Source organism: Humulus lupulus, chromosome 8, assembly GCF_963169125.1.
Source record: "Humulus lupulus chromosome 8, drHumLupu1.1, whole genome shotgun sequence".
NCBI lineage: Eukaryota > Viridiplantae > Streptophyta > Magnoliopsida > Rosales > Cannabaceae > Humulus > Humulus lupulus.
Genome location: NC_084800.1, coordinates 4,473,294 through 4,485,309, shown reverse-complemented (window position 1 = coordinate 4,485,309; position 12,016 = coordinate 4,473,294).

Genomic DNA, 12,016 nt, shown 5'->3' with positions numbered 1-12,016 from the left:
TCATGCATTACATAAGTCTAAATCTTTAGAACTTAGGGACATTTTACATGTTCCACATGCCACGAAAAATCTGCTTAGCATCTCTCAATTTACTAAGGATAATAATGTTGTGCTCGAATTTGACTCTCTTTGTTGTCTTATCAAGGAAAAGACCACGGCCCAAGTACTTCTACGGGGATCACTCATTGATGGTCTCTACAAACTCCAGCTTCCATGTCCTGTTCGTTCCTGTTCCTCTCCTGTCCAGTCTACCAATACACCAGATTCTGCAGTTCAACTTTACAACTGTAATACTACTTCTAACCCTGTAAATGACAAGTCACAAGTAGCCAAAGTTTGGCACTGTCGACTTGGTCATCCTTCCAAACCAATTTTGCAAAAGGTCTTGTCTATAGTGCAACCAAATACCAAATGTACTTCGTTTCCATTCTGTGATGCATGTCAAGTTGGCAAGCTTCATCAATTTACTTTTAAATCAACCATCAATAAAACATCATTTCCTTTTGAACTTGTATATTCTGATGTATGGGGTCCCTCATTTTACAGTTCAATGGATGGCTATAGGTATTATGTGAGTTTTGTAGATGCATACACTAACTACACGTGGATATTCCCTATGCAAGTAAAGTCTGAAGTTTCAAACATCTTTCAAAATTTTAATTCTTATGTTGAAAGAGTTTTTGATGTCAAAATTAAATCTGTACAGACTGATTTAGGTGCCGAGTACAAACCTCTTTATAATTTGTTCAACACATTAGGCATTATTAGAAGGCACTCATGTCCCCACACCCACCAACAGCAGGGTCGGGTTGAACGAAAGCATAGGCATGTGGTAGATGTAGGCCTCACGTTATTAGCTCAAGCCAATATGCCCTTACAATTTTGGTGGGAAGCTTTTTTATCAGCAACCTTTCTCATTAATAGGCTCCCCACTCCCACCCTTAAACTCATCTCACCATATCAAGCATTGTTTCACCATGAACCAGATTATAATCTTTTAAAGTCCTTTGGTTGTTCTTGCTTTCCTTTATTAAGGCCATATCAGAGTCACAAAGTCTCATTTAGAAGTTCTAAATGTCTGTTTCTTGGTTATAGCTTACTGCATAAGGGGTATAAATGTATGCATCCATCTGGTCGAATTTACATAGCCCGTAGTGTTACATTCAATGAAATTGAATTCCCCTATACATCTCTTTTTCCACAATCTGATTCACAACCTACTCCTCATACTACTTACATCAATATTAGTGATCATCCAATCCCACATTTGCCTACATTTCCTTCTGCTCAGGTTAATGCGCCCAGTGCTCCCACTCCAGCTGTTCCAGGGTCTTCTCCAGCAGCCTTAACTCAGTCCAACACATCCACTTCTTCTCCTACGATCGTAGCTGATAGCTCATCTCATTTAAACACCTCATTACAATCATCTCAGTCACCCTCTGCTAGTTCACCACCATATATTCCCATTTCTGATATACAAATTGATTTGCCCATTCCACCTGTCCCAACCAACACTCACTCGATGCTAACCAGGTCCAAAACTGGCCATTCTCAACCTAAAGTTTTCTTAAGTACTGCATTCCATGATTTAGAGCCTATATCTTTTAAACATGCTATTACTAACCCCTCTTGGCAGCTGGCTATGAACCAGGAAATACAGGCTCTTCAACACAACCAAACTTGGACCTTGGTGCCTGCTGAGCCTGAGATGAAAGTAATCAGCAACAAGTGGATTTATAGAGTAAAAACAAAGCAGGATGGCACAGTGGACAGATATAAAGCCCGTCTAGTAGCCAGAGGGTTTCAACAAGTTGCAGGCCTTGATTTTTTCGAAACATATAGCCCAGTTGTGAAGCCTTGTACAATACGTCTCATATTTACATTAGCTGTTACTTTTGGATGGGATATACAGCAAATTGACATAAACAATGCATTCTTGAACGGCATTCTTCAGGAGACAGTCTTTATGCAGCAGCCCAAAGGTTTTGTTGATCCCAATTTTCCACAGCATGTTTGCAAGCTCAACAAGGCAATTTATGGCTTGAGACAGGCTCCACGAGCCTGGTTTGATAAACTCAAAGGATCATTACTGAGGTATGGTTTCATTAACTCCAAGGCAGATTCTAGTCTCTTTTATACAAGGAAAAATGGCAAGCTGGTTCTTCTACTTGTCTATGTCGATGACATACTCCTCACTGGTGAAGATACTGCTTTGATTCACAAAGTTATCACTGATCTGCACTTAGAGTTTGCTTTAAAAACTCTCGGGTCTGTTACTTACTTCCTAGGCTTTGAGGTTACTCGTGATTCTACTGGGCTTCATCTCAATCAGAGAAAATATATTCTTGACTTACTACACAAAACCAACATGTTAAGTGCCAAACCCCAGCCTACTCCTATGTGCTCGAGTGTAAAATTGGCCTCTGATTCAGGCATTCCGCTTGCTGATTCAAAGGTTTACAGGAGTGTAGTTGGTGCTTTGCAATACCTCACAATGACACGACCTGACATCTCGTTTGCTGTCAATCGCCTTAGTCAATATCTAAAGGCTCCTACTTCGATCCACTGGGCTGCTTGCAAGAGGGTTCTGAGATACTTAGTTGGCACTACCACTTTTGGCTTGCATTTCACTCCTGCTTCTTCATTTACTGTCCAGGCTTACTCTGATGCTGATTGGGCTGGCAACATCGATGACAGAAAGTCCACCTCTGGATATTGTGTTTTCCTTGGTCCCAATCTTCTCAGTTGGTCTTCCAAAAAGCAAAATGTGGTGGCTAGATCAAGCACAGAAGCTGAGTATCGATCATTGGCCCTCGCCACTGCTGAAATCATCTGGATTCAATCCTTGCTCTCTGAAATTGGCTTTCCTCTGCATACTTGTCCTGTTCTTTGGTGTGATAATATGGGAGCTGGTTCCTTAGCTAGTAATCCTGTCTTCCATGCAAGGACAAAGCATATAGAGATCGATCTTCATTTCGTCCGAGACAGAGTGTTGTCTAAGCAGCTGGATGTTCGATATGTGGAATCAGCTTCTCAAATTGCCGACATTTTGACAAAGCCTCTGCCTCATCATCAGTTTACTGGTTTTTGCAACAAGTTGGCTCTTCATCAGACTCCGTCCAACTTGAGGGGGGGTATTGAACACCTCAGCTCGGCTGTTACTTAACAGTCTCATCTTGGTAGCTTACTCTGTTACACAGTTGGTTATCTTAACTAACTTGTCTTGTAATATCAGTTCTTGATTGTTCTGTTTTCTTTTCTGTTGTAACAAACTTCTTCTCTCTTGATATATATAAGCTCCTTAGTCTCAGCTATTCCAGTTGAGCTACATTTTACCATTTTCAATCTTTCCACATTTTTCCACTTTCTCTGTTTCGTGTTAAATATAACTCGACATCTATATTCTCATATAGCATTAAAGTGTTATGAAATTTTTATATACTAGACTCTTCAAATGCACATGACTCATCCAACAAAAATCCTAAACAGTTGATTTGTGTAATAGCGTAAACATAAATTAAATAGTAAAGATTATATATATATGTGTGTGTCACTGGAAGAAAAAGCGTTTTTAGAGGCGGAAATATTATTGGCAGATTGTCCGCCAGTAATGTACAGGGTATTAGCGGCGGAGTACTGGGTCTGCCGCTAATAATGGGGAAATTAAAATAAACAAATTAATTTTTTTTATTAGCAACGGACTTACTCATTATTAGCGGCGGATTGTCCGCCGCTAATACAATGCCCGGGAACGGTTTCAAATTTATTAGCGACGGGTCTCTTTCCGCCGGTAATGACATTAGCGGCAGGGATATTACCGACGGGTTATGGTGATAGCGATGGGACCCCGCCGGTAATAGTGTATTACCGGCGGGTTAATAGCGGCGGGACCCGCCGGTAATAGTGTATTACCAGCAGTTAATACTAATGCCGGGGGGTCCCACCGGTAATAATGTTATATAATGGTTTTTTTGTGAGAGTCTTCGGCCTCCCTTCGCAGATCTCTCTTCGTTCCCATAGTCGCTCCTCCCCTCAGCGCTCATCTCCGACCACCGCAAACCCCCCTCACAATCGCTCCGATATATATTTTTGCCTCTATATATAAATATGCCTCTGCTTATATATATATATATAAATATCAACTCTTAAAGTGCATATTATATTTCCTTCCTCTGCAGCTCTTCAAGATTAGTGAAGAAGTAGTAGTCGATGCTACAGATAAAGGGAACATAGCACGATTAATAAACCATTCAGTAAGTTTTCATTCTATGCACGAAAGGATTATTCTCTTTTTCTTAAATTTCTTTTTAAGTCAGAATAACTCATTTTGTTGAAATGGGTTTTCATATCTTGAATGGGATATAATTGTGAAAAGTAATTTTTTTTAGTGCCCTATAATTGAATTAATATTTTTTTTGGATTTAGATGAAGAGCATTGTGTTAATTGATATATCTTTGTTTGTATTTTTGCTTAAAAGTGCAATTGATTGATGTTTAGCTTATGTCAATGTGTACAATTTTCACACTTGGATGTGTTTTTGTTTTATAAATAATATGATTAATTTTTAATTATATAATTTAATAAAAAAAATTACAATTAATAATGATTAATTAAAAATGATTAAATATCTTATAATAATTTATTTTTTAATTTTTTAATTAATTAAATAATAAAAGTTTGATTCAACATTATTTAATTTAAATTTTTATTAAATAACATTATCTAATTGAATAATTTAATTTAATTTAATAAAAGTCTTAAAAATAAATAATGATTAATTAAAAAAATAATAAATTATTTTAATTTGTTTATTAAATATTATTATTTAATATTAACTAGTATTAAATTATTTGAATATAGAAATTGAAAATTTTATTTAATAATTTATAATAATTTATTTTTTAATTTTTTAATTAATTAAATAATAAAAGTTTGATTCAACATTATTTAATTAAATAATTTAATTTAATTTAATAAGTCTTAAAAATTAATAATGATTAATTAAATAAATAATAAATTATTTTAATTTGTTTATTAAATATTATTATCTAATATTGACTAATATTAAATTATTTGAATATAGAAATTGAAAATTTTATTTAATAAATTTTCTTACAATTAATAATGATTAATTAAAAATTACTACATATCTTATAATAATTTATTTTTTAATGAATTAAATAATAAATAATTAAATAAAAGTTTGATTCAACATTATTTAATTAAATAATTTAATTTAATTTAATAAGTCTTAAAAATTAATAATGATTAATTAAATAAATAATAATTATTTTAAGAAATTATTTTAATTTGTTTATTAAATATTATTATTTAATATTAACTAGTATTAAATTATTTGAATATAGAAATTGAAAATTTTATTTAATATTATTTAATTATATAATTTAATAAAAAAATTACAATTAATAATGATTAATTAAAAATTACTACATATCTTATAATAATTTATTTTTTAATTTTTTAATTAATTAAATAATAAAAATTTGATTCAACATTATTTAATTCAATAATTTAATTTAATTTTTTATTAAATAACATTATCTAATTGAATAATTTAATTTAATTTAATAAAAATCTTAAAAATTAATAATGATTAATTAAATAGTTAATATTATTAATTATATAATTTAATAGTTAATATTATCTAATTAATAATATTAACTATTATCAAATTATTTTAAAATAGAAATTAAAAATTTTATTTAATAAAAGTTTTTACAATTAATAATGATTAATTAAAATTACTACATATCTTATAATAATTTATTTTTTCTTTCCCGGTATGCTTGTGATTGATGGTTGTTGACTACATGATAAGTTTAAAGTATTAACAATAAAATAATTAATGATTTTTTTTTAATTTGAATAACATTATCTAATAAAACATCATAAAATAACATAAGATATTATAATATTGCATAAGATTTCAAAAATGATAACAAATTTTTTTTGTTATCCATTCCTATTCACATTACTAAAACTCACAGACTCTTGTAACACTTTAGATGGCGATTGACAAGACTTGAACAACATTGAGAAATCGTGCTTGTCAAGAATATTGGAATGGTCTACAATCTTTTTTGAGGATGGCCTCAGAATATAAGGATTCTGATGGAAGAATTAGGTGTCCGTGTGTCAAATGCATAAATAATAGGCTTGAAATTTTACCTGTTGTCGAAGCACATGTATTCGATAGGGGATTTTATCAAGGTTATGAGAGGTGGATTAATCATGGGGAAGCGAAACTAGATGTTGTTGATGAGGTAGTTGATGATGATGAAGTTGATGAGATGATTCCCATAGTGGAGGACTTCCTCTTACCGACAATTGAGCAAGTAGACAATAGTGGCGCAAGTCAATATTACGACAAGTTATTTAAGGAGATTGAAGCTCAATTGTATCCTGGATGTGATTGGATATCTTCCCTTAACTTCTTAGCTAAGCTATTACATTTGAAAGTTAGAGGGAAGATTCCTAACAACATATTCGATGAATTATTGAAGTTGTTAAAGCTTTCCTTTCCGAAGGAAAATAAAATTCCATCAACGTACTACGAGGCTAAAAAGAGATTGAAGAAATTAGGGTTGGGATATGAGTCGATTCATGTGTGCCAATATGATTGCTGTTTATTTTACAAAGAGCATGCAAACAAAGAGGAATGTCCAGTTTGCGGAACTAGTCGATGGGTTACTTTTGAAAAAACTAAAGGAAAAAAGGTGCCGCATAAGGTGATGCGTTACTTTCCATTGACACCCCAGTTGAAAAGACTATACAGCTCAAGGCTTACAGCGAAGGACATGTATGGCACCACACTGGGAAATCGAAAGATGATGGAGTGATGTGACACCCGGTGGATGGGACGGCGTGGAAGAACTTTGACGTCAATCATCCTGCTTTTGCAAGTGATCCTAGGAATGTTCGTTTAGGCTTAGCTGCTGATGGATTTAATCCATTTGGTAGCATGAACCTAACATACAGCATGTGGCCTGTGGTGTTGGCGAATTATAATCTTCCACTTTGGTTATGTATGAAAGAAAATAATTTGATGCTGACCATCCTTATTCCTGGTCCAAAATCACGGGGTAAGGACATAGATGTATTTCTAAGACCATTGGTGGATGAGTTGAAGGAGTTGTGGGCTAACGGAGTTGTTACAAGAGATTGTACGACCAACACTATGTTCAAGCTGCGCGCAACCCTTTTATGGACAATCAATGATTTTCCAGCTCGAAGTAGTTTGTCTGGATAGAGTGGTCAGGGATACAAAGCTTGTCCCACATGTAATGAAGACACATCTTCCATTCGAGTGATCGGTAAGACATATTATGTTGGTCACAGAAGATTCTTGCCCAGTACACATCGAATGAGAAGGGACACTGAGTTCGATGGACAAATTGAGACAAGATGTCCTCCGAAACGATTTACTTGTGAGGAAATATTAGAACAAGTGAACAACCTTCCACCCCAAGTTCCTGGAAAACTCTTGCAGTTTGGAGGTGTGAAACGTAGAAGAGTTGCGGAAGACAGAAATAGGAGGAAAAAAAGCATCTTCTACGAGCTTGATTATTGGTGTACAAACATTTTAAAAAATAACATTGATGTCATGCATGTCGAAAAAAATGTGTGTGATAGTCTCCTCAGCACAATCTTGGACAATGATAAGTCTAAGGACACCACTAATGCAAGATATGATTTGAAGAAGATGGGAGTAAGGGAATCATTATGGATTTATGAAGATGAGAGTGGAAAGTTGATGAAGCCGCATGCTTCTTACGTGTTAACTTCTGCTCAGAGACAACAATTTTGTCAATTTATTAAAGAAGTGAAATTTCCATATGGCTTTTGTTCAAATTTGAAGAAAAAAGTAATCGAGAATGAAACAAATATCATTGGGTTGAAATCCCACGATTGTCATGTTATAATGCAACGATTATTGTCAGTGGGTGTTCGCAAGTTTCTCCCAAAAGATATATCGACCACCATTTCTGAACTATGTAGTTTTTTCAGGCAAGTATGTTCGAGGACTATAAATGTTACAGATATGGAGGAAGCACAAAATGACCTTGTTCTGATATTGTGCAAGATGGAGTTGATTTTTCCTCCGGCTTTTTTTTTGATATAATGATTCACTTGGTCTTACATTTGCCTGAAGAAGCAATTTAGGGTGGACCGGTATTTATGAGATGGATGTATCCTTTTGAAAGGTGCATGAAAAAATTGAAGAACTACGTGGGAATAAAGCTCATCCTGAAGGGTCAATAGCTGAAGGCTATGTCACTGATGAGGCTATGACATTTTGTTCGATGTATTTCAAAGGGGTTGAAACAAAATTTAATCGTCTTGATCGCAATGAAGATGAGGTGTATGTCCCACGACACCTTACTGTGTTTCAATCTCAATGTCGTCCAATAACAAAGGGAACTTTCAAGCCTCTCGACCTTGCGACTCGTGAAATGGCTGAATGGTTCATTCTTGACAATTCACCTGAAATTCAGGATTACTTAGAGTAAGTTTATTTCCTTTAAAGTGAAATTTATGTTCATTCCAAATTATTTTATCTAATATAGTCAAAGCATTCAAATTTACAGCGAACACCTAGTAGAGATCAAACTGAAATACCCAGATGGTGATCATAATCTTTTACACAAGAAAAATTTTCGCCAGTGGTTTCATAAGAAGGTAAAGTTTAGATTATTTTTAAACCTTTATTGTTGTAATGATATTTTTATCATTCTAATATAGGTTTATTAATTTATTTAGATATATGAGACTTGTAATCATTTTGTTCATTTCCATTGGTGATATTTGATACTAACTAATAATTTAATACTAACTAATAATTTTTGTTCCTAAGTACAATGTCAGCGGATATAGCTACCTCTCACGGCGGAGATGGTGGAGGTCTAGACCTGCCAGATCCTAGTAGAGTATCCTCTTCCTGCGAGTCAGGTGAATAATAATTTTCAAATTTTGCTCATAGCTTGAAAGTCAAGCTCAACGAATGTTTAATATATATTAATATTTCAAATTTTGGTTATTGTTGAAAATGTGGATAGCTGAAGTGCCGAGAAGAAAATGTCGTGGCCTGGCTAATAACATACCACTTGCAATTCGAAGGCGAAATGCCGGGAAACCACTAGATCTTCAACTTGATCCTAGGACGGACAAAGTGGTTGGCTTGGAGGACCAAGCTTTTGTCCGTGAGATAGGCCTCCAAGTCACCTTGTTGTTGCTAGGACATTACTTGGATTTTGCTGATGTACCTCAACGATTTAAGGAACAAGTCGTACAAAAGATGAAGGTAAAAATTTAGAACAAGTCTTGTGGTATAAATTTTTTATTAAAATCATTTACAAACTAAACTAACGTGTTATTTTTTAATGTAGCATTTTTATAATGTTGATGGTCATCCAGAACCCGAGAGAGTTATGGAAACTATCTACACAGAGATGCGCAAAAGATATTCTGAGAGAAAGAACATCAGACATACTCACTTCAAAAAATATTACTCTAATCCGGAAGATTTGCAGAGTGTTTTAGTTGCCCCACCTGACCATTGCACCAAGGAGAGTTGGAAAGATATTGTTCAGTTGTTTTTGAGCCCAAAATTTATTGCGCGACCCAACCAAAACAAGAAAAACAGAAAAGAAATGAAGTATACATCGACGCAAGGCACAAAATCGATGGCAGCTAAGCATCACCAATTTGTAAGTAAAAATATTAATTTAATTTAACAAAATTTTACATTCTAACTTCCTATCTTTACATCTGTATAGGCGAACCCTGATGAACATGTTATTGATACTTGGAAAGATAGCCATTTGAGAAAATCGACAAAAGTTTTTGTCAACGACACAGCTCGAGAAACTTTTGTAAGTTTAAACTTTTGTGTTATTATTTTCATTAAACTATGTTACTAATGTGTTTCTAACACTTTTTATGAACAGGAAAAAATGACGGAAGAGCTTGAGAGGGCACGACTTCAAAGCCAGTCTCAAGGACCGACGGAGGGATCTGAAACTGGATCTGCTGCTGATTCCTCGTCGATCGATCAATACGAGATTATGATTAAAGTACTTGGGAAGAGGTCTGACTTTCAAAGAGGAGTAGGTTACAGCAAAGGCAAAGGGAAAAAATCAGCTTCCAGCTCCACAAGTCAAAGTCAGTCACAGGCCCAACCTGCTTATACACCTAAGGAAGACATGGCTACTATGGCGAAAATGATGAAGTCAATGCGTGAAGAGATCCAGATGTTGAAATCTCAACAAGGTCCATCTGGTAATCCTCAACATACCAGTATAGAAACTGAATCACGGTTTGAAAGCCTTCTGCAACGATATTTACCATCACAACCTGAAGGTGGTATATCTTCTCAAAGTCCACCTCCTTGGTCGATGCCACAACAACAACAACATTTTTATCCACCTCAACAGAATTATCCAAACATGTATGGACGCTCCTCCCAGTCCCCTCCTTTTTATTACCACGACGTCCCTGCAGGATCTCAGACGTCACATCCTAGGCGTCGTGACTTCGGGGATTCATTGCAGCAGCAGCATCCACAGCAGATGTATGGTCAATTTGTGAGTTTGTCGCAGCAGCAGAGGTATGGTCAGTTTGAGAGTTTATTGCATCAGTCTCCCTCGGCGCGACCACATACTCGAAAATTTAGATCATCTTCGTAGCAGCACTCTCCACAAGCACCACAGTTTGCTTCACTACCATTGTCGCGCCCTAATACTAGTGATCAAGATATTGACCTTAATAAATATTTTACACTTAGTTGGCCCAATCAAAACAATAATAATTAGATTACGTTTTTTAATTATATTAAGACAATTGAAATTTTATTATGTATATTTTATAATTAGTTCATATGTAATTAAAATGAGACAATTGATATTTTTATTATGTTAATTTTATGATTAATTATAATGCTATTTTTGTTTGATGAATATTAATTGTGTTATTAATTATAATTTATGTTAAATATTATTATTTTAAAATAAGTATTAAATGTATATTTATTAAGAAATAAAATAAAATTAATTATTATATTTTAATATTAGTATTTTATTACCGGCGGATTAATAGAGGCGGAACCCGCTGGTATTAAACGAGTCAAACGAGGTGACAATGTTATACATTACCGGAGGAGTCCCGCCTCCATTAATCCGCCAGTATTAATATAATATCGGCGGGTGTGTCAGTTGGTCGGTAATTGTGTTAATACCGACCGATTATTACCGGCGGGCCTTTATCGGCGGAAACACCATTTATTACCGGCGGAATCCTCCGCCGGTATACTAATTTTTTTTGTAGTGTGTGTTCTTAACCTAAATTAAATATTTTTCATAAACTTTATTAATATATAAAAAAAATTAAAAAAATCTTCCACTATCTTTTTCTTTTGTAAACAAAAATCCTCATTAAAATTTTAAAATTTAACACTCTTATATATCATATTTTTAAAGGTCTCTTGGCAAAATAACTTATTTTTTAAAATTATTTTACACTCTTACATACTTTTTATAATTTTTTGTAAAATGACATCTGACACATTTCAGACGAAGTTTTCAGACAATTGGTCGAAAAATTCAAACAGATATTATTTTACAAAAAATTATTAAAACTAAGCCAAAGTACAAAATGAATTAAATTAAAAAAGAAGTCATTTTCATCAATTACTCTATTTTTAATCAACAACAATCATACATACTGATGCACACATATTCAAAAAGGAAAACAAAATAATCTTCTCCCATTCAATCATTTAGGAAATATATTATGCAAAAAAAAAATCTTACTTTAGTTTGAGAAGATCTATAGTGTGTTAGATTAAATTATTACATATATATATTTATATATTTTCTGGAATAGATTAAATTGTATAGAGATATCTGTATATATATACAAGTGCAAATTAATAAATGAATTACATTGTATGCTTCAAGAAACAAAAGAATGGTTGTTGTAGCGATTCATTGATGAGTA